The sequence below is a fragment of the Erinaceus europaeus genome, chromosome 11 (assembly GCF_950295315.1).
Source record: "Erinaceus europaeus chromosome 11, mEriEur2.1, whole genome shotgun sequence".
NCBI classification, from domain to species: domain Eukaryota; kingdom Metazoa; phylum Chordata; class Mammalia; order Eulipotyphla; family Erinaceidae; genus Erinaceus; species Erinaceus europaeus.
Window position 1 is genome coordinate 100,390,108 of NC_080172.1, and position 21,283 is coordinate 100,411,390.

Genomic DNA, 21,283 nt, shown 5'->3' on the forward strand with positions numbered 1-21,283 from the left:
ATCAGGGGTGGGGAGGGGATGCAGAGTTCTGGTGGTAGGAACTGTGTGGAGTTGTACCCTTCTTATCCTATGGTTCTAGTCTGTGTTTCCTTTTTATAAGTAAAAGTTAAAAAATATATGCAATGTCCATATTGTAAAGAATTTGTTGGAGCCTACATGTTGTTCCTTTGGTTGAACACAAACTGTCTTGCATATGAGCTGTGTCTTTGGCATCACACAGGAGCATAATGCCTGGTGTCCATTTTGGAAAAAGTTAGTAGGTCTATTTTAGGTATATTCCAAGGGACCCATGACTTTACTAGTTGTTGCCTGAGCCTCACATCTAGTATGCAGATGGATCCACATTATTGTCTGGGTACAAGAGCATATGTAACCTCTGAATCTCGGTAGGGTTGATCTGGCATTTTGTGGTCACAAATAGGCTGCACTAATTTCAGGACCCATCTTCCTTGGGTAGTAAGTAGAGTATGTTGTCCAACCTCCCTTCAGAGAATGGAACATTTCTGGTGGAGATTACCAGTGCTAGTGGTGAGAGGAATCTGCTAGAGGTCTAGGCCCATTGTGTTTGTGTAGGAATCGCAGGATTCCCTGATTAGCCCCAGGTGATGGGGTGGCCTGGTAGTGACTAAAGAGTCATCATTAAAGTGTGCCAGTCTCTTGCCCTTATTCAGCTCTTCTGGTCCTTACTTTGTCTGACAAGATTTGTTTTGGGGTGATTGAGGGGCATTGAGGATGTAATTGACTTAGATGAGGAGGCTATCTAGGTGTAAGTAGAAACTGTTTCATTAAGTACTTTAAGGTGTTTTTATTTTTTAGGTCTTTCTACTAACAAAAAGATTTTCAAAGTTAACTAAATTGCCAAAAACCTTGGTGATAGCAATAACTATCTACTGCCTTCTTAAACCCTTAAACAGTAGGAACATTCCCCTTGTTCTATAAAGCCCATAATTCACACAGGCCCAGAACCTCTAGGGTGGGGCTCACTTTCCTGCATGCTTCTCTCAGATCATGCCAACTGATTCTGCATCTGCTGATCCCAACCTCAGCAATGCAACCAGTGCCACCTTGGCATGTTCCACTTTGGACTGTGTCCAGAGATGTCAGGCGTGAATGTCAACCATCCAGCTTCATGACTCTGTTGAGACCTTTACTAGCTGATAGGACTCCTTCATTCCATTTCAGGTGGCACATTTCTTAACAAAGCCTCAAAACCTAGATATAGATCAGGGCCCATGAGATAGGGTACATGTACATGTATACATAAGTTAGTGGAAAATATATACCTTAAAACAAAAGTTCACAATAGTTTGCGATGAGTCAATAAATGAAGCGAGTAGAAATAAAGCATTAATTTTAAAGAAATTCTTTCACTGCCTAACAATTCCCTTAAAAATAAGTAAATAAATAACCAAACACAAAGTTTATTAGTTACTAAACTAAGTAACTATTAAGGTCACTTTTCATTAATATTTCAAAAATTAAAAAAAGGAGAAATCACAATATAAAAGTCATAACAAGCTGCTTAAGGCCCCAGAGTGAGATAAAATATATAAAATTTATGATTATGGAACGAAGTAATAAAGTGAAAATCAAGTTAAAAATTTTATATTGGTAAATAAAAATTAAAATGTGTAATAGCCCTTTAGTGGGAGGGAAAAAGAATCAGTTGACACACTAGATTTATACAGAGATTTTTTTTTCCATATCTCTAATGATTTGGATAATGTTTGCCGATTAACTGAATCACTAAAAACGTGTGATGATTTTTCTCTTTGGTTGATTTCAAATCACTCAGATCAAATCTGTTGCATTTTCATTATTAGAAGTATCTTAATTTAGGCAGTCCTTTTGAGAATATTCTTACATCACCATCTTCTAAGTATGAAAAATGAAGACATATTTGATACTTTAAACTTAGGAATTTAGTGTCAAAAAAGTACTCAAATTCTAGAACCACTATTTCACAGCTTAAATGGAACTGTGGAATGTGCCATCTGTTCCGTCTGTGTCACACACTTAAATACATCATATATAAATATATGGAATGTATCAGATAATATACATTGCACGCTATAAACCTATGATTGAGAGAATGATGCAGGAACAAAGATGCAATGGCAGAACTTGCACAATAGTTATAATGAAGTATGTATATATGTCAGACATTCTAAGGACACTAGGAAAATAGCATATGAACATATTTACAACTTTCTGAATCCCAAGAGCTACAGTTAAATTCACTCTTGGCATTTAAAAATATACATACTATCCTCAGGACAGAAAAGTTGTCAGTCAGTGTTCAACGTAAAGTTTGGCAGCTCATAGATTCAAGACTCACGGCGCTGGAAATTTTAGTTTAAAGTTTTGGAATGAGTTTATTAACCTGTGTGTAAGATAAATGACACTCTTAGTTTTCATTATATATTTACTCCATGGAAGGTTTTGATATAATTTCTTGGAAACCAATAGAAAACATTAACCCAGAGCATTCATTGGTATGTGCCAGTTAATTTAAGATGTAATAAATATAAAGAAACTATGCAGCCTTATTGTCAATCAATTTACATTGTGCTATTATTAGGGAAAAGGGAAAGCAGCATATATTTCACATGGTAATTAGTCAATGTGCAATGTTTTGTCAGAAGCCTAGAAAAAGGGAACACTTAGGTAGGAGTTCTGAAAAAAACAGGCATTTCACAAATATTTAGTTCCAACTATAGTGTAGCAACCTACTATTACAGTACTAATTAAACAGTGTTTATGATATAGAAGAGATGCCATTTAAGGATTTTTTTAATTGCTACCAGGGTTATCACTATCAGCACTATGAATTCAACACTCCTGGACTCCTGGATTTTTTTTTTCCAGGGTAGAGAGAAGTTGGCGGTGGCGGGGGCTTGGGGTGACAAAAAGATAAACACCTGCAGACCTACTTCACCACTTGTGAAGCGTCTCCCTTACAGGTGGAGAGTATAGGTTGGACCCATGATTCTTTGCTCATGTTAATATGTGCCCTTAACTGGGTGTGCCAGCCCCAGGCCCAAGATACTTTTTATTATTGTAGCTAGAGACAGTAAGAGAAATGTCATAGTATATGAAGGCCATAACATTTCTAAGAATGGAAAACTCCTTTCCCACATTTTATGTCTCAAAGAAAGTTGTGAGTCTTTGAAGAGTCATTCTCAAAAGGGAAGAGGTTTATCTTAATAACTTTTACAGTTATCCACTGAAATTCAAGATAAGCCACCACCACTGAGATAATAGTTAAAATAAGTAATGGAGCATAGATGGATGGATGGACGGATGGACGGACGGACGGATGGATGGATGGATGGATGGACGGATGGATGGAAGAATGGATGTGTAGATCTGTAGGAAATTTAATTGTACTAGATGGTAAGGAAGTAGTCTATTATCTTAGGTAGAGGAAGAACACCAGTGTTGTGCAGATGGCAGATAGAATACATAGTGATATTATGTATGTGAGGAAACAGAAAAGGTCTATTCTAGGATTACTTGACACCCATGAGCTGACCTTTAAACATTACAAGTAAATGGAGAAATGAACATAAGAATACAGCAACACTAGGCTGATTATATTGTTAGTTTAGTAGTAAAAATAATTGTATTATTTTGAAATAAAGACATACTATAGCCTCTGTGCATGGTCTTCAATATATCATCCCACTCCTTGTGAGGTTTTCTGCCTGCAGGTAGGGACAAGGGGGTTGAACCTAGGTCCATAAGTATTGCATTTTGTAGGCTCAACCTGGTACTCCACCACCCAGACCCACTCTATTATTTAAATATACTGCAACTGTATCTATATTCACTTGACTTTAAAGCAATAAAAAATAACCAAATAAAACCTGCAATATCTTGAACTATTTTGCAGCTAGTCTTGACAAAACTCATGTGATTTTTTTAAAAGGAGTCCCCTGCAAATTATAGCAAAGTATATCTACGAGTGACTGGGTATGAGATATAAATATGATCATAGATTTTTCACCTCACAAAATTTAAATTATCATTGAATTTTGGCTTTTATTCTTTACATAAGATGTAATATTTTTATTAAATTGATATCACTATATGTGTTCATATTTATTATGACAGTGAGACATTGAGAAGGCAAGGGAAAATAGGGAGGGAGGGAGGGAGGAAGGGAAGGATAGAGAGAGAGAGAGAAAAGAAGAGAGACACCTGCAATGCCACTCGACTGCTTGTCAAGCTTTCCTCTGAAGAAAGGGACAGGGGACTTGAACCCAGATCCTTGCATATGGTAATGTGTGTGCTCAAGCAGTTGTTCCACTTCCCAGTCCTTTAATGCTTTCAATAAAAGCTAGCCCATGGCAATGGCTAGTGTTTATATCAATTCTTCTATAAATATTTTATATTGCTTTTGCAAAATCAATTTTAGTTCATATAAAATATCTTTAAATGTTTCAAATGCATTTGACAATGAGTACTATGATGTTTGAAATCAGAAATTTCTATTTTCCTGGTGTAAAGACTGAGATCTAGGTCACCTGATGAAGTGTGTTCTTTACTATGCACAAGTTCCTGGATTCCAGTCCCAGAACCACTAGGGAGCACCATGACATTTAGGGAAAATTCACAGGTGGTGGAATTATGTTGTCTCTCAATCTCTCTCTCTCTCTCTCTCTCTCTCTCTCTCTCTCTCTTTCTACCAGGAATTTATATGAAAAATAAAGAAAAATTCAGTCCAGGACTGCTGGAATCGTGCATTCCTGAAATCCCACTGCTTCATATAAGTAAGATAACAACTACAACATTAATGAAATATAAGTAAGGTGATTAAGCTTTGCAAGTGCATTCAAAGGTGAACATTTTACCAGCTGTTTCTCAAAATGTATTCAATAAATCTATAGTGGCAGGGCCAGGCAATTGCATAACTGGTTAAGTGCTCACATTAAAGTGCACAAGGGCCCAGGTTCAAGTGTCTGGTCACCACCTTGCAAGGGGAAAGCTTCAGGAGTAGTTTATCAGGGCTGCAATGTCTGTCTCTCTCCCATTCTATGTCCTCCTCTCAATTTCTATATCTATCTATCTGTCTATCTATCTATCTATCTCTCTATATATCCAATAAATATTAAATAAAAACATTTAAAATTTCATTGTGGCTTCAATATTTCAAATTGTCTCAAAAGACTAGATGAGAACAGTATTACAAAGGAACTTTCGTTATCATAATGATTTTTTTTTTTTTAGAGGTAAGAGTACCTCACTATCCAGACTTGCAATAATAGTTTTAGGCATTCTGTGTTTTGAAGAACACAGCAAGTGAGTTCACATTTGTGAAATTCTCTGGTCACAGTCATATAATGAAGCATTTCAATATCCAAGCTGATTCTGGTTCTGCCTCACAAACAAGTGTACCACAGAGAATTGCAGAGTATCTGATACTTTGCAGAAATTTCAAGGAAACTTCTTCATCATATTTTAACTGACACTGGAAGATAAAGACTGTCACTGACATGTCATGCTAGATTGGAAGTATCTATTGTTCCAAGAGCAGACAAGACAAGCTAGTTGTGGTGTTAAAAACACTTAATCCCTGCAGGAGACTGTTCTTTCTCTATATGTTATAAATTATTTTACATTTTCACATACAGACCCTGGCATACATCATCTCTAAAATGAACATCATAAAGTCTACACTATTTTTAGGTAAGAGTACATTGAATAAATGAATATAACTATGTGATATTTTGAGCAGAATGTTCTTTAATGCTGAATTTATTTTCAGATGATTTTTTGAAAAGAAAATCTTAAATCATTAATGTTAACTAAACTTTTAAATGAAACCTCTTAGTGTATGATAGGTGATGTACAGTAATCTTTGTGATCAATGACAGTGCACAAGTAACATATCTATACTATAATTGAAAACAACAAAGTCCTAATATTATATTGAAATCACCACTTAGGAATGATAGATTTTATGTATTTGAGTTGTGTTTAACACTACACATCCAAAGAAACTATCACACAAACAAAGAGACCCCTCACAGAATGGGAGAAGATCTTCACATGTCATATATCAGACAAGAAACTAATAACAAAAATGTACAAAGAGCACTGAAAACTTAGCACCACAAAAGCAAATGACCCCATCCAAAAATGGGCAGAGGAAATGAATAAAACATTCACCACAGAGGAGATCCAAAAGGCTAACAAACATATGAAAAACAGTTCCAGGTCACTGATTGTCAGAGAAATGCAAATTAAGACAACATTGAGATACCACCTCACTCCTGTAAGAATGGCATACATCAAAAAGGACAGCAGCAACAAATGCTGGAGAGGATGTGGGGACAGAGGAGCCCTTTTGCATTTCTGGTGGGAATGTAAACTGGTCCAGCCTCTGTGGAGAGCAGTCTGGAGAACTCTCACAAGGCTAGACATGGACCTCCCATATGATCCAGTAATTCCTCTCCTGGGGTTATACCCCAAGGACCCCATAACGCCCAACCAAAAAGAGGTGTGTACTCCTATGTTCATAGTAGCTCAATTCATACTAACACTACAAACATCATGTTTATTTTTGTTAGGTAATACCAAAATGAATACTAAAATAATAATAAAAAACTATGGATGAATCAAAATATTAGCTATAAGGCTAAAGACTAGTTAGATAGACCTTTCTTTAAAATGCTTCAATATATAAATTTCTTACACATTTTGTACCATAATACAGGTATTGGAAAAGAAAATATGTTTACCTAACCTGGAAGAATAAGGTCCATAATTTAATTTGCACTACAGTTACATTATCATTTGAATGAAGTATTGGATTGTGACATTAAATTAACATGTGCAAGACATTCAACATTTTTAATCTGAATTTTAAAATGTTCTTGTTGATTTTATATTTTTTTAAATCAAATTTAGATTGACATGCCAAAAGAATCTAAATATAATTCAAGTAGGTACTATTTTCTTTTTTTTTTTTTAATTTTTTATTTAAGAAAGGATTAGTGAACAAAAGCATAAGGTAGGAGGGGTACAACTCCACACAATTCCCACCACCCAATCCCCATAATCCGCCCCCTCCCATTGTAGCTTTCCCATTCTCTAGCCCTCTGGGAGCATGGACCCAGGGTCATTGAGGGTTGCAGAAGGTAGAAGGTCTGGCTTCTGTAATTGCTTCCCCGCTGAACATGGGCGTTGACTGGTCGGTCCATACCCCCAGTCTGCCTCTCTCTTTCCCTAGTAGGGTGTGTCTCTGGGGAAGCTGAGCTCCAGGACACATTGGTGGGGTCTTCAATCCAGGGAAGCCTAGCCAGCATCCTGGTGGCATCTGGAACCTGGTGATTGAAAAGAGAGTTAACATATGAAGCCAAACAATTTGTTGAGCAATCATGGATCCCAAGCTTGGAATAGTGGAGAGAAAGTGTTAGGGAGGTACTCACTGCAAACTCTAGTGTACTTCTGCTTTCAGGTATATATTTTGCAGTAGTTTATGGATATGTGTACACATAAGCTCTCTCTCACAGAAACTGGTGTATATCTAGGTTATGGGACTTTGTTAGAAAGTGAACTACCTGAGATGAAATTAGAGTGTACTATAAAAGGAAAGGTCTCACCCGAGTAATGAAGCTGAAGGGTTGTCATTCCACACGTGAAGTCTCTGGATACAGTTTGAGGTAAAGCATGTTGAGATGGCAATCATTGCTTTGGTTGGGTTGTGATCGGCGGATGCAATATTATTTGGTTTGGATTGGGAGATGCATATGGGAAAGTGGGCCCTATCCAAGGGTTCCAGGACTGGGGGAAGTAGGGGCTCTATAGTGAAGATGTGAGGTTCCTGCTGTCTTGGATTAGGTCATTATATTTCTTTTATTGAGTATAAAAATAAATGATTGAAAAATGATATATAAATGCTTATGATCAGACAAAAGATATGTCAAAATGTCATAGGTGCTGAGAAGTAATGACAAAGTGTAAAAAAAAAATGGATCAAATCTCAGTTTTATTCCTTTACTTAAAGATTTAATCTTGAGAAGTTTCTGTTGAATATGAATCTGCTTCACAGTTTTGATTGCTTCTGACATTTTCGATTCTGTGAAGGACATCAACATTTTTTTTAAGTTTCTTTTCAAATGAAATTACCTGTAAAACAATAGATTTTCTAATGACCTAAATATATTTCTATAATAATCGTTCTCTAATCTTTTATAATCTCAATTTATTTTTAATCATTTGTATTAACTTTATTAATAGACATACAGAAATTGAGAGACATACAGAAATTGAGAGGGATAGGGAGATATAAAAGGAGAGAGACAGAGAGATACCTTTAACACAGCTTCAGAACTTGCAAAGCTTTCCCCATGCAGGTGGGGGCCAGGGGTTTGAACCTGAGCCCTGTGTATGGTAATTGTAGGGCTGCACCGAGGTAAGGAGAGAAGAGACCAGAGCAGAGAGGGAACACAAATCTTTATTCGCAAGGTTACCTCAGAGCCTCCCGCTATGCACAGCAACCATTCTCTGGTCCCATCGCCAAGGTGAAAAGGGGCAGAGAGAGAGAGAGAGAGGGGCAGAAGCAGAAGGACTTTTATAAGAGAAACTCCGGAAGTGACAAGTCCGGACAGGATTGGCTAGGAAACAAGGCACTCCAAGAATAGGGTTTCTAGCGAGGAATTGATAATACCCTGAGGGGACAACATACTGTGGAACAAGGTGCTCCGAGAATAGAATTTCAACTCTTGCAGGAACTGACAATACCCTGAGGGAACAACATGGTGAATGTGACCACATCTGCACAATTTCCCAACAGGTAATAATATACTTAACCAGATGCATTGCCACCTGACTCCTCAACTTATACAGAAATTAATATTCTGATAAATCAGAGATCTGCTCAAAGGCCACGCTTAACATTATGCTTAGATGTTTTTGTTCTTTTAATATGGAAAAGAGTAATCTAAATTTTCAAATTGAATTGCAAGCTTTATGTTATAATTTGTGCCAAATAATAAAGGTTAATTGAGACAGGATTTGTGTAATGATATAGGACTATTCATCTTAAGAAATTTAGCTTTGTAATAGCTTTTCTCAAATTAATAATAATTTATTATGTTATCTCTAAAAATCCAAGTAACCTCATTGCCTATTTAACAAATGCTTTCTGTGAAACTGTCATTTCATTTTAGTCATTCTCATGTTTAGTATTTGGAAATTCTACTTTTTTCTTCATACCTGTTTTTTTGTTGAATTTACAAAAACTGAAACATATTTATGGGAAAATGCTTTAATAGGACTGGGGAGATGCACAAATCTACAATTAAAAATGACATTCAAAAATTAATTCAGAAATTAAAATTAAAATGTAAATTTACAGGTTTTTTTTTTTTACCAGAGCCCTGCTCAGCTTTTACATATATATTTATATTAAACCTGGGACTTCAGAGCCTCAGGCTTGAGAGGCTCTTTATATAATCATTATGTTATCTACCCTCAAAATGTGAATTTATATTAGATACTTTATACAAAGTATTTTTAAAATATCTATGTATGTATTTATTATTTCAGACACAGAGCAATTGAGATAGAAGTGGAAGAGAGGGAGAGAGAGAGACAGAAACCTGAAGCATTGCTTCATAGCTTGTGAAACTTCTCATAGGTGGGGACTAGGGATTTGCACCCAGGTCTTTATGCATGGTGATATGCACACTCAACAAGTGCAACATCTAGCCTCTCAAATTTTGGTGTTGTAGAATATTCTTTTTTTAAATGTTTATTTATGTATTCCCTTTTGTTGCCCTTGTTTTTTTACTGTTGTAGTTATTATTGTTGTTGTTATTGATTTTGTCTTTGTTAGAAAGGACAGAGAGGAATAGAGAGGAGGGGAATACAGGGAGGGGGAGAGAAAGAGAGACACCTGTAGATCTGCTTCACTGCCTGTGAAGCAACTCCCCAGCAGATGGTGAGCTGGGTGCTGGAACCTGGATCCTTATGCTGGTCCTTGTGCTTTGGGCCATGTCCACTAAACTCACTGTGCTACCACTGGACTCCTGTTATAGAATCTTCTTTTCCTCTTGCTCTCTCTTTACCTGAAAAAACAAAACAAAACAAACAACAAAAAAAATCAGCTAATGTAGCAATACTCCTTACTAACAATACAAAAATAACTTAATACATATTTTCAAAAGTTATAATAATACAGTATATCTATAGTCTAGATACAATCAAGTAATAGCTATACAAAATATTTTCAATAATCCAGAAGATAATTTATCTTTAATCTGTGAGAAAATCCCACCTATTTGGGAGTAGGCAGCCTAACCCAAAAGTTGTGGATACACCAAACTAGTACATTGGTGATATTCAGTGCTCTTTATATGCTGAATTGTTTTCTAAGGATTTTAAATGAATGCATTTGTATATCTATGAAATAGTTCCTCTTATTAAACCTTATTGTTATAGTGAGAGCATCATAAAGAATAGTTCTGACCTTGAAGCACATTTTGTAAAAGGTAGGGCTGAGGAATGAACTCAATCTTACTACACAATCAATTTGCTCAACTCATGTATAATGTAAAGTGACATTGCTCAGTCTCCATAGAAACACAAATAAATGGAAATGTTTTTGTCTTCCCAAAGTTAGAGGGATGAGGTAACTGTTCTTCAAAGATCAATGGTTAAATGAATAGCCTTAAACTTTTATTCTACTGACACATATTCACAGAGCAACTGACTTTTCTAGGCATTGTTCTAGGTTCTAAGTATACGCAAAATAGAAAAAATAGTCTTGCACACTTGTAAAGTTTATATTGCAGGGTATTCACCTTCTAGTTAGTTTGCAATACAGAAAACATGTTGTTGATCATCTTTTTATCTGTTATGTAAATATTCCACAATTAAGTGAAAGACTTAGAACAGAAAACGTCATGGACTAAGAAAATATCTTTGTTAGTAGCAATTGCTTATTTTTACTAATAGCTTCCCACAACCTTGAAATAACTGTTACATTGCATGAGCTAAATTGCCACTTCAATAATCTCACACAGATAAAAATCACTTTATAGCTTTGAAGTCACAAATCTCTGAGCTTTATCCCACAGATTCCTGGGCCACAACTCTTTAAAATAATCTTTTATTTATCCCCATCAACTAATCAATCAAGTGTATTATTTTATGTGTCTCCAAATTTGGAATTTATCTCCTTGTTCTACTTAGAGGTTGAGTCATCGCTCTGAGACCTCAAGAACTCTCTATTTTGATCAAATAGAGCTGACATGATTTTATTAGCTGAAAAGTTATATAAATATAAAAATGTGTGCTAATAGAGCTAATTATGTAACCAGCTTTTGATAATTGTGATGTGGTTCTTACAAAAATTTAACTGTAATTTAAAATCTCAAAGAATTTATGAGTCAGTTTGATTCTGGGCTTTGTTTTAGGCAACAATGTATTCAAGCTGCAGGACGCCCTTAGATGGTGTTTATAACTTTACAATCCTGATTCATGTTAAACTACAGAGCCTTGGGTGACAATTATATTTGAATTCATAACTAAATGGAATATGGTATTATGAAAAAAACCAGAAGAGCTGTATATATGAATTTCTTGGCTCTCTGAATATCCCTAAAAAAAAAGCCTCATGACTAATAATATGCCACCTCTAATCTATTTCCTAATTCTAAGATGTATGATCATTAAATCTCATTGTATATATTGTATCATTTATTCTAAAATAGAACTTACTTTGTTTCTACTATAATTTTGAGAGACTTCATAAGAACTGAAGTAACAGGATATGTTATTTAAAATTGTATATAAAAAGAGTAACTTTGGATCACTTAATTAAAGTAGAAAAAGAAGAACCAATACATATTCTCAATATCTTCCAGAAAACAGAAGAGGTAACACTCCCAAACAGATTCTTAAAAAGGTAATATAACTGATTCCAAAAGCAAGAAAGGACTTCACCAAAAAAGAAAGCTGTAGGCCTATATTGCTGATGAATGTTGATAGAAAGATCCTCAACAAAATATTGGCTAATCAAATCAAACAACACATTAAAAGAATAACCCACCAAAACCAAGTGGGATTCATTCCTGGTAAACAGGAATGGATCAACATCCACAAATAAATCAATGGAATACAGCATATTAACAATTAAATATATAAATCACATGTTCTTAACAAGCATTTACCAAGATTCAACACCCATTTGTGATAAAGGCCATAAAGAAAATTACAGTGAAAAAAAATGCCTCAACATAATAAAGACTACATATTTCAAACCTGTGGCTAACATCATCCTCAACAACGGAAAATTAAAAGCTTTCTCTCTAAAATCAGGGAACAAAGATGTCCACTCTCACCATTTCCACTCAGCATAGTCCTAGAAGTCCTTGCCATTACAATCAGACAAGAAATAAACATTAGAGGAATTCAAATCAGAAAGGATTAAGTTAAATTATCATTACTTGCAGATCATATGCCAATATACTAAGTGGGCTCCAAATACTCTACCAAAAAAAAAATACTACAAATGATGAATGAAGTGAGTAAAGTCAGTAAAATAGAAGCTTACAAAGTCAAATATTATAAATCTGTGGCACTTATTTATACAAAAGACAGGCCAGTGGAAAAGGAGCTGAAGGAAGCATTCCAATTTACAATTGAACCCCAAAATATAAAACACCTAGGAACAAATCTAACAAAGGTGAAGAACTTTTCAAAGAAAACTGTAAGACATTATTAAAAGAAATAAAGGATGACACACAGAAAAGGAAGAACATTTCCTGTTCATGTATAGATTAAATGCAATTTCTATTAGAGTTCCAAGGACTCTAATAGAAATTGCATTTATTCAAAATGCATAAAGAAATGCATAAATTTATTCAAAATGCATAAATTTATTCAAAAGCATAAAGACCCATTAAAAAACACAAATACCAAAAGCATTCCTAAGGGAAAAGAAGAAAAATAGAGACATCACAATTGCTGACTTCAATTTATTATATTTTTTATAAATTTTAATTTTATTTCTTTATTATTGGGTAGAGAACAAGAGAAATTGAGAGGGAGTGGGGGGGGGGGTAGAGAGTGAAAGATAGAGATACCTGCAGATCTTCTTCACCACTCAGGAAGTTTCCCTCCTGCAGATGGGGACCATGGGCTTGAATCTGGGTCCTTGCACACTGGCACACTGTAGTATGTGAATTTAAGGAGGTGTTTCACTGCCTGTCCTGTGCTCAACTTCAGTTTATACTACAAAGCAATTATATTTAAAATAGTGTAGCACTGGGAAAAAAATTGAGCAATGAAACAAGACAGAGAGAGCCAAGAACTAAACTCATATATGCAGAGGCACCTTATATATGAGAAAGGCCAAAACTGCTCAGTGGGGAAAAGAAAATCTCTTTATAAAAATTAGTGCTGGGAGAACTGGACAGCCACATATAGAACAATTATATTAAACCACCAGTTAACACCATATACCAAAATTGGCTCAAAATGGATCAAAGATCTGAATATCAGAACCGAAACTATAAATTACATAGGACATAATGGTGAAACATTTCATGACATTAACATTAAATTTGTATTTGGAGACTTCACCTCATGGGAAAGGTTGAACAAATGAGACTCTATCAAATTAAAAAGCTTCTACACATCAAAAGAAAATTCCATATGGATATACAGGAAATCTAGAACTGAGAGAAAATATTTGCATACCACACTTCATAGAAGTAGTTGATTTTAACCATTTAAAAGAACTCATACAGTACAACAAAAATAAAAAAAGAACAAACCAATAAAAATAAGGGCAGACGTTATGAATGGTCAGTTCTCTAAAGGGGAGATACGCATGGCCAGCAGACATATGTGGAAGTACTCCAGATCACTGAGAGTAATGTAAATCAAAACCACATTGAGATACCACCTCACACTTGTGGGAATAGCATCCATCAATAAAACGGAGAGAATACGTTTTTAGAGAATGTGGGTAGAGTGCAAATCTATTTCACTGCTGGGGGGAATGCAGCTGGTGCAAAAAGAGAATAGTATGGAGAATCCTTAAATACAAATGGAAATACCTTATGTTATAGCAATTTCACACCTAGGTCTTTATCCAAAAGATATGATGGCATTAATTCAAAGGAATATATGTACCACCATGATCATGTTCATAGCAGCATTATTCACAATAGCCAAAATATTGCAGCTACCAAAATGTTATCTGTCCAATAACAAATAAATAAAATTAAAATGTATACAAAATGGGGCCAGGAGGTGGTGCACCTGTTTAAGTGCACACATTACAGTGCACAAGGACCCAGGTTCAAGCCCCTGGTTCCCACCTGCAGGAGGAAAGCTACATGAGTGGTGAAGCAGCACTGCAGGTATCTCTCTGCCTCTTTCCTCTCTATCTCCTACTCCCCTTTCAATTTCTCTCTGTCTCTGTCCAATAATAAATAATAAATTAAATTAAATTTTTTTTAAAATTTTTTATTTAAGAAAGGATTAATGAACAAAACCATAAGGTAGGAGGGGTACAACTCCACACAATTCCCACCACCCAATCTCCATAACCCACCCCCTCCCAAGATAGCTTTCCCATTCTCTAGCCCTCTGGGAGCATGGACCCAGGGTCATTGAGGGTTGCAGAAGGTAGAAGATCTGGCTTCTGTAATTGCTTCCCCACTGAACGTGGGCGTTGACTGGTCGGTCCATACTCCCAGTCTGCCTCTATCTTTCCCTAGTAAGGTGTGTCTCTGGGGAAGCTGAGCTCCAGGACACATTGGTGGGGTCTTCAATCCAGGGAAGCCTGGGCAGCATCCTGGTGGCATCTGGAACCTGGTGATTGAAAAGAGAGTTAATATACGAAGCCAAACAATTTGTTGAGCAATCATGGATCCCAAGCTTGGAATAGTGGAGAGGAAATGTTAGGGAGGTACTCACTGCAAACTCTAGTGTACTTCTGCTTTCAGGTATATATTTTGCAGTAGTTTATCGATATGTGTGCACATAAGCTCTCTCTCACAGAAACTGGTGTATATCTAGGTTATGGGACTTTGTTAGAAAGTGAACTACCTGAGATGAAATTAGAGTGTACTATAAAAGGAAAGGTCTCACCCGAGTAATGAAGCTGAAGGGTTGTCATTCCACACGTGAAGTCTCTGGACACAGTCTGAGGTGAAGCATGTTGAGGTGGCAATCGTTGCGTTGGTTAGGTTGTGATCGGCAGATGCAATATTATTTGGTTTGGATTGGGAGATGCATACGGGAAAGTGGGCCCTATCCAAGGGTTCCAGGACTGGGGGAAGTAGGGGTTCTATAGTGGAGATGTGAGGTTCCTGCTGTTTTAGGGTTCAAAAAGACAATCGATAGTTAATGTTATCATCACATTATTTGTTAATTGGGTTAACTTTGAAAAGTCCTTTTGTAATTTTTAAAAAATACACAAAATACAATAAACTGAAGTCAGGAATTGTGATGCCTCTATTTCCCTTCTTTTTCCTTAGGAATGCTTTTGCTATTTGTGGGTTTTTTTTAATAGTTCTTCATTCAGGTTTGGATAAATTTTTCAATTTCCTTGAAATATGTCACTGGAACTCTAATAGAAATTGAATTGAATCTATAGATGAACAGGAAATATTCCATGCTCCTAGAGGGATAAATGCCCATGCTCCCATAGGGAGAAAGCATAGGGAATATATCAAGGGAGAGGATTGGATGTGGAGCTCTATAGGTGGGCATTGTGTGGAAATGTACCCTTCCTATCCTTTAGTCTTGTCAATATTTCCACTTTATAAATTAAAAAATAAATACAAAAGTTATGAGATATATATCCAGTGGGTCACTACTAAGCAATAAAACATGATACTGTGCCCTTTGAGAGAAAACAGATGGAACTAGAGCAAGATTATACTTAGTGATGTAAGTAAGGAGGTAAAAGTCAACTACAGAATGATTTCACTCATATGTGGAATATAGAAAAACTGAACACATGAAAATGAAACAACAACAACAACAAAAAAAGTCAATCCATTTTCAAGAATATGGGAAAACCATAGTGGTTACATAGAAGGGTGGTGATGGGGGAGAGACCTGTGGTGATGCGAATGTTATGAAACTATACGTATGTTAAGTTATAATTTTATAAATCACTGTTGATTCAATATGTTGGATTTAAAACTTCAAGATCTATAACTGCCAAGATTTTCATTCTTAATATACTCATTTTCTTTAGCCTATATATTTAATGCTTCAGATTTGTAATTTGATATGATCAAATTCTGACACTGGGGTTTAATTGTTTAATCATCCCTAAAATACTGTATCTATATATCCATATCTATATTTCAAGTACCTAACTTATCTACAACCATAGGATAGATATCCAAATCATTTGGTCCTGTCATTATCTAAGATACTGTTATTAGTAGATATCTTCAAATTGAATAAAGCATAGTGAGGTCAATTATATTATGGTAAATTCTAACCATAGAAGTTACAAAGAAAAACAATCCCTCTATTAATTTGTTTATAATAATAACTAATACCATTTTTAAACTGCATGACTACAAGGATTATTTCCCATTCTCTTGAAAATTTGTATTTCGACTATTCTTTATCCCACTGGGAGTATGGGCACAGGGTCATTATGGGGTGCAGAAGGTGGGAGGTCTGGCTTCTGTTACTGCTTCTCTGCTGGACATGGGAGTTGGCAGGTTGATCCATACCTCCAGCCGGTTCCTATTTTCCATAGTGGGACAGGGATCTAGAGAGGTGGGGTTCCATAATACATTGGTAAGGCTGCCCAGGGAACTCATTTTGGCATCTGCTTCTTGATGGCAGAGTAATGAGCTGAAGGATTGAAAGTTCATGCCTGGTGTCTCTGGACACAATCTGAAATGAAACAAGTCAAGGTAGTACTGGTTATACTGATTTGGTTAAGATCAGCAGCTACAGTCTCAAATGGTATGGATCTAGAGAAGAATAAGGACAATGAACCATGTCTCAGAGGCTACAGGACTGGGGGAAATGTGGGTTTTATAAAGAATAGGGAAGGTTCCTGCTGTCTTAAGAGTTTAAGAAGGCAACAGATAGTTATTGTTAAAACCAAGTTATTTGGAAATTTTGTTTACTCTTAAAATCCCATGATTAGGATTTATTGTACCATACATGACCTTACCATAATTTATATCATTTAATGCTATTTAAAATTAACTGTGAGCGGTGGCGGCTGGGCCGGGAGCCAGGAGCTGGGAGCTGGGAGCTGGGGCCCAGAGCGACGCGGGGCCCAGGCTGCAGGGCCAGCACGGTCAGCAGACATGATGAGCACCAAGGCCTTCACCCTGGTGCCAGCCGTGGAGTGGGACCTGCTGCTGGGGGAGCAGGAGCGCATGCACATTGAGTGTGTGGAGTGCTGCGGCCAGAACCTCTACGTGGGCTGCATCTACCGCTTCCTGCTGGAGGAGCGGACTTTGCTCACCGGCACGGTCACTTTCACTGCCACCAAGCAGCTGCACCGCTACCTGGGTGCCAGGAAGCCGGTGAGCAAGCTGAGGGCAACCTCGGCCCTGCATAGGTTGCTGATGCTGAGCGACAGTTGCATCATGTTGGCCGACAATCTGAGCCTGGAGCCTGTGTCCTTGGGGGCCCGCATCAAGGGCGCCCTGGCCTTCACCCTCAAGGAGAACCTGGTGAGCGACGACCCATTCTGCGTGGAGGTGTGCATCATCTCGGCCAAGCGCTGCACCCTGCAGGTGTTCCTGGTGTAAGAGGACCGGGTGCAGATCCTGCGGAAGTTGTCGACGTCTGAGCAGGCCCTGGCCCTGGCCGTGGACGGCCCCTTTCTGTGCCTGGCTCTGACCACCCAGTACATCATCCTTAACTACCTAACCGGCATCGCCCAGGACCTGTTCCCCTACTGCAGTGAGAAGCACCCCATCGTCAAGAGGATCGGCAGGCAGGAGTTCCTCCTGGCGGGCCCTGGAGGGCTGGGCATGTTCGATACAGTGGCAGGAATCTCCCAGCGAGCCCCTGTGCACTGGTCAGAAAATGTGATTGGAGCAGCCATCTGCTTCCCCTATGTCATAGCCCTGGACAACGAGTTCAAAACAGTTCACAGCATGCTGGACCAGCAGCAGAAGCAGACACTACCTTTTAAAGAAGGCCACATTCTTCAGGATTTTGAAGGAAGAGTGATTGTTGCCACCAGCAAAGGTGTTTACATCTTGGTCACATTACCACTAGAAAAGCAGATACAGGATCTCCTAGTCAGCCACAGAGTGGAGGAGGCTTTGGTTCTAGCCAAATGAGCCTGGAGGAACATTCCAAAAGAAAAATTTCAGGTAATGTACAGAAGGATCCTGCAGCAGGCGGTTTTATACAGTTTGCACAACTTCAGTTCCTGGAAGCCAAAGAACTGTTCAGAAGCATCCAGCTTGACGTCCAGGAGCTGATCTCTCTCTACCCCTTCCTGTTGCCCACGCCCTCTTCCTTCACATGGTCTCACCTTCCTCTCCATGAGTACGCAGACCTCAACCAGCTCACCCAGGGGGACCAGGAGAAGATGGGCAAGTGTAAGCGCTTCCTTATGAGCTACCTGAATGAAGTCCGCAGCACAGAGGTGGCCAATGGCTACAAAGAAGACACTGACACAGCCTTGCTCAAACTGTATGCAGAGGCCAAACACGATAGCCTGCTGGACCTGATGGTCACTGAGAACTTCTGTCTCCTCACAGACAGCGCTGCTTGGCTGGAGAAACACAAAAAGTGTTTTGCCCTCGGACTGCTGTATCACTATAACAACCAAGATGCTGCTGCTGTTCAGCTGTGGGTGAACATTGTAAACGGTGACGTTCAGGACTCCACATGTTCAGACCTGTACGAATACATCATGGATTTCCTCACCGACAACCTAGACCAAGAGCTCGTGTGGAAGTATGCCGACTGGGTCCTGCAGAAAATTAAAGAGGTTGGAGTTCAAGTTTTCACCAAGAGACCTCTGGAAGAACAGCAGCAGCAGAGTTTCAACCTCAATGACATCATCACTTGCCTTAACAAGTACCTCAAAGACCTGGTTAAATATCTAGAACACCTAGTTACAGAACAAAAACTGCAGAAGGAAGAGTACCACACACACCTGGTTGTCCTCTACCTGGACTAGGTGCTGTAGCAGCAGAGGCCTGGCGCCAGCAGCAAAGACACAGAGGCCAGCGAGACACAGGCCAAGCTTCGTCACTTGCTCCAAGAGTCTGACCTGTACTGAGTTCACTTCCTGATAGACCCAGGGAGCTGGGCTGCTTCACGGGAAGCTGGAGCAGCATGAGGAGGCCTTGCACATACTGGTGCACGAGCTGGGGGACATCTCTGAAGCCGAGGACTACTGCCTGTGGCGTTCTGAAGGCTGAGGCCTGACATACCGTCAGCGGCTCTTCCACACACTGCTTGGCCTATACCTGGGTGCCAGCCCCTCTGCACAGGAGCTGAGCATGGCAGCAGTGGACCTTCTGAACCACCACGCTGCTGAATTTGATGCAGCCCAGGTCCTGCAGCTGCTGCACAGCACTTGGTCGGTGTAGCTGCTCTTCCCTTTCCTGATGGGAGCCCTGAAGGACAACATCCATACCAGGAGGACCACACAGGTGGCCGTGGGGCTGGCCAGGTCTGAAAACCTAATCTACAAATATGACAAGATGAAGCTGAAAGGAAGCTCGGTCTGCCTCTCCAACAAAAAGCTCTGCCAAATGTGCCAAACCCCCTTCTGTGAGCCTGTGTTTGTCTGAAACCCAAATGGTGGCCTGGTCCACACCCACTGTGTTGCCAGCAGATGCAGCAATCCTAGCTCCCTGAACCTGGGCACTCGGACTTGAAGAAGTCAGCCCTGCGGTGCCAGGTGGGACCCTGAGTTCTTCACGTCAGTGCACTTGTGTTGGCTGAGATGAAAGCAGCCTGTCTGGGTGCAGGGGACTCAGTTAGTGTGAAGTAGGGGCTGTCACTGCCGATCACCCCACACTTGATGTAATGGAATAATCCCCCAGAATAGAGAAGAGAGAGTTTGCCCATCCAGGTACATGGTGATCAAAACCAATGTCTACTCTGCAAGGAAACTGAGCCTTCCCTGTGCAGCCCAGACAGTCTTGGTCTCCACCCCTATGCCCGATCTTGAAATACTTATTTGCACTGGAAACATTGGCTTCAGGGTGGCACAGAGGGGAAACCCTTTTGACTGGGTAAGTGTGCAGGGGCGTCAAACCCTGCGGCTGGCATGCTTCACCTAGCACCCTTTCCTTCCTCTGGGTGCATTCCCCATCTCTGGAGCTCAGTCCCTGGGTCTGCCTATTTCCTGGGGTTACCTCTGCCTTTGCCCTTTGAAATTGCTGATGGGCTGTTGGTATGCTTCTAATTCTGCTTCTAAAAAACACCTTCAGTTTCATTTGGTTTAATCCCCCCCTGCTTAACACTGCATTCTATTTACATAAACACTGTTAACAAGCACCACCCTCCCTTAAGGGCACTGGTGGTTCAGTGGTAGAATTCTTGCCTGCTCCGCCCACTCTCCTTGTCACACCCTGATTTTCACCAGTCACTTTTCTCTCCACCCTCTCTACATCACATCCTGTTTACACCCTACTTGGCAAGTATATATAAAGACAGCATTGTGAGTTTTACTTTAGTTTAGTTTAACTCGGCTTAGATTGTGCTGTGAATAAAGAGATACTGCATACAACCCAACCATGAGTCCCGGGTCCTCTGTCTCCTCTCTCAAAGCCAGCCCAACAATGGGCTATAGGAAGGTACTTCTCCTCCCTCCTGTGGCTCAGCCAGTTCTCACCCCGGAAAGAGTCTGCCTCGTTTACCCAAGTACTTCCTTTTGGGTCAGCTTATCTGCTTCTGGCTGCCCCACAAGTGAAGACCAAACACACAGTGGGAAATCTCCAAGAGGGAAACAACCTGCCCGGTCTCATCAGGGGACACGGACCTTGTGGTGGGCCGGCACCCAACTGTCTGCTCCTTATTGTCTCTTCATCTGCTGATTTACAAGGCCCCATTTAACATGTTTGACTGAAATGTTTGATTTCTCATCTTTGGAGTTTTGCTTGGTTTCAAAGCCCATCTGACATGTTCACCTGTCACCAGGCATCTCCTCTTCAACACCCAGGAAACAAAAGAAAAAAAAAAAAAAAGGGAAACGTCATGAGCACAAGCCATGCAACTCTGCAAAAGAGGCTGCCTGTCACCTACACACTTTCTTGTAGTAAAGTGGCCAGTGAAGTGATCACTGCCTCCC

The 21,283-nt window shown here is 39.1% G+C and overlaps 1 pseudogene; it reads left to right on the top strand.

Moving 5' to 3' along the window:
• Positions 1-17,251: 17,251 nt before the first annotated feature.
• Positions 17,252-20,120, top strand: LOC103116733 (transforming growth factor-beta receptor-associated protein 1-like; annotated as a pseudogene).
• The last annotated feature ends 1,163 nt before the right edge of the window (positions 20,121-21,283 follow it).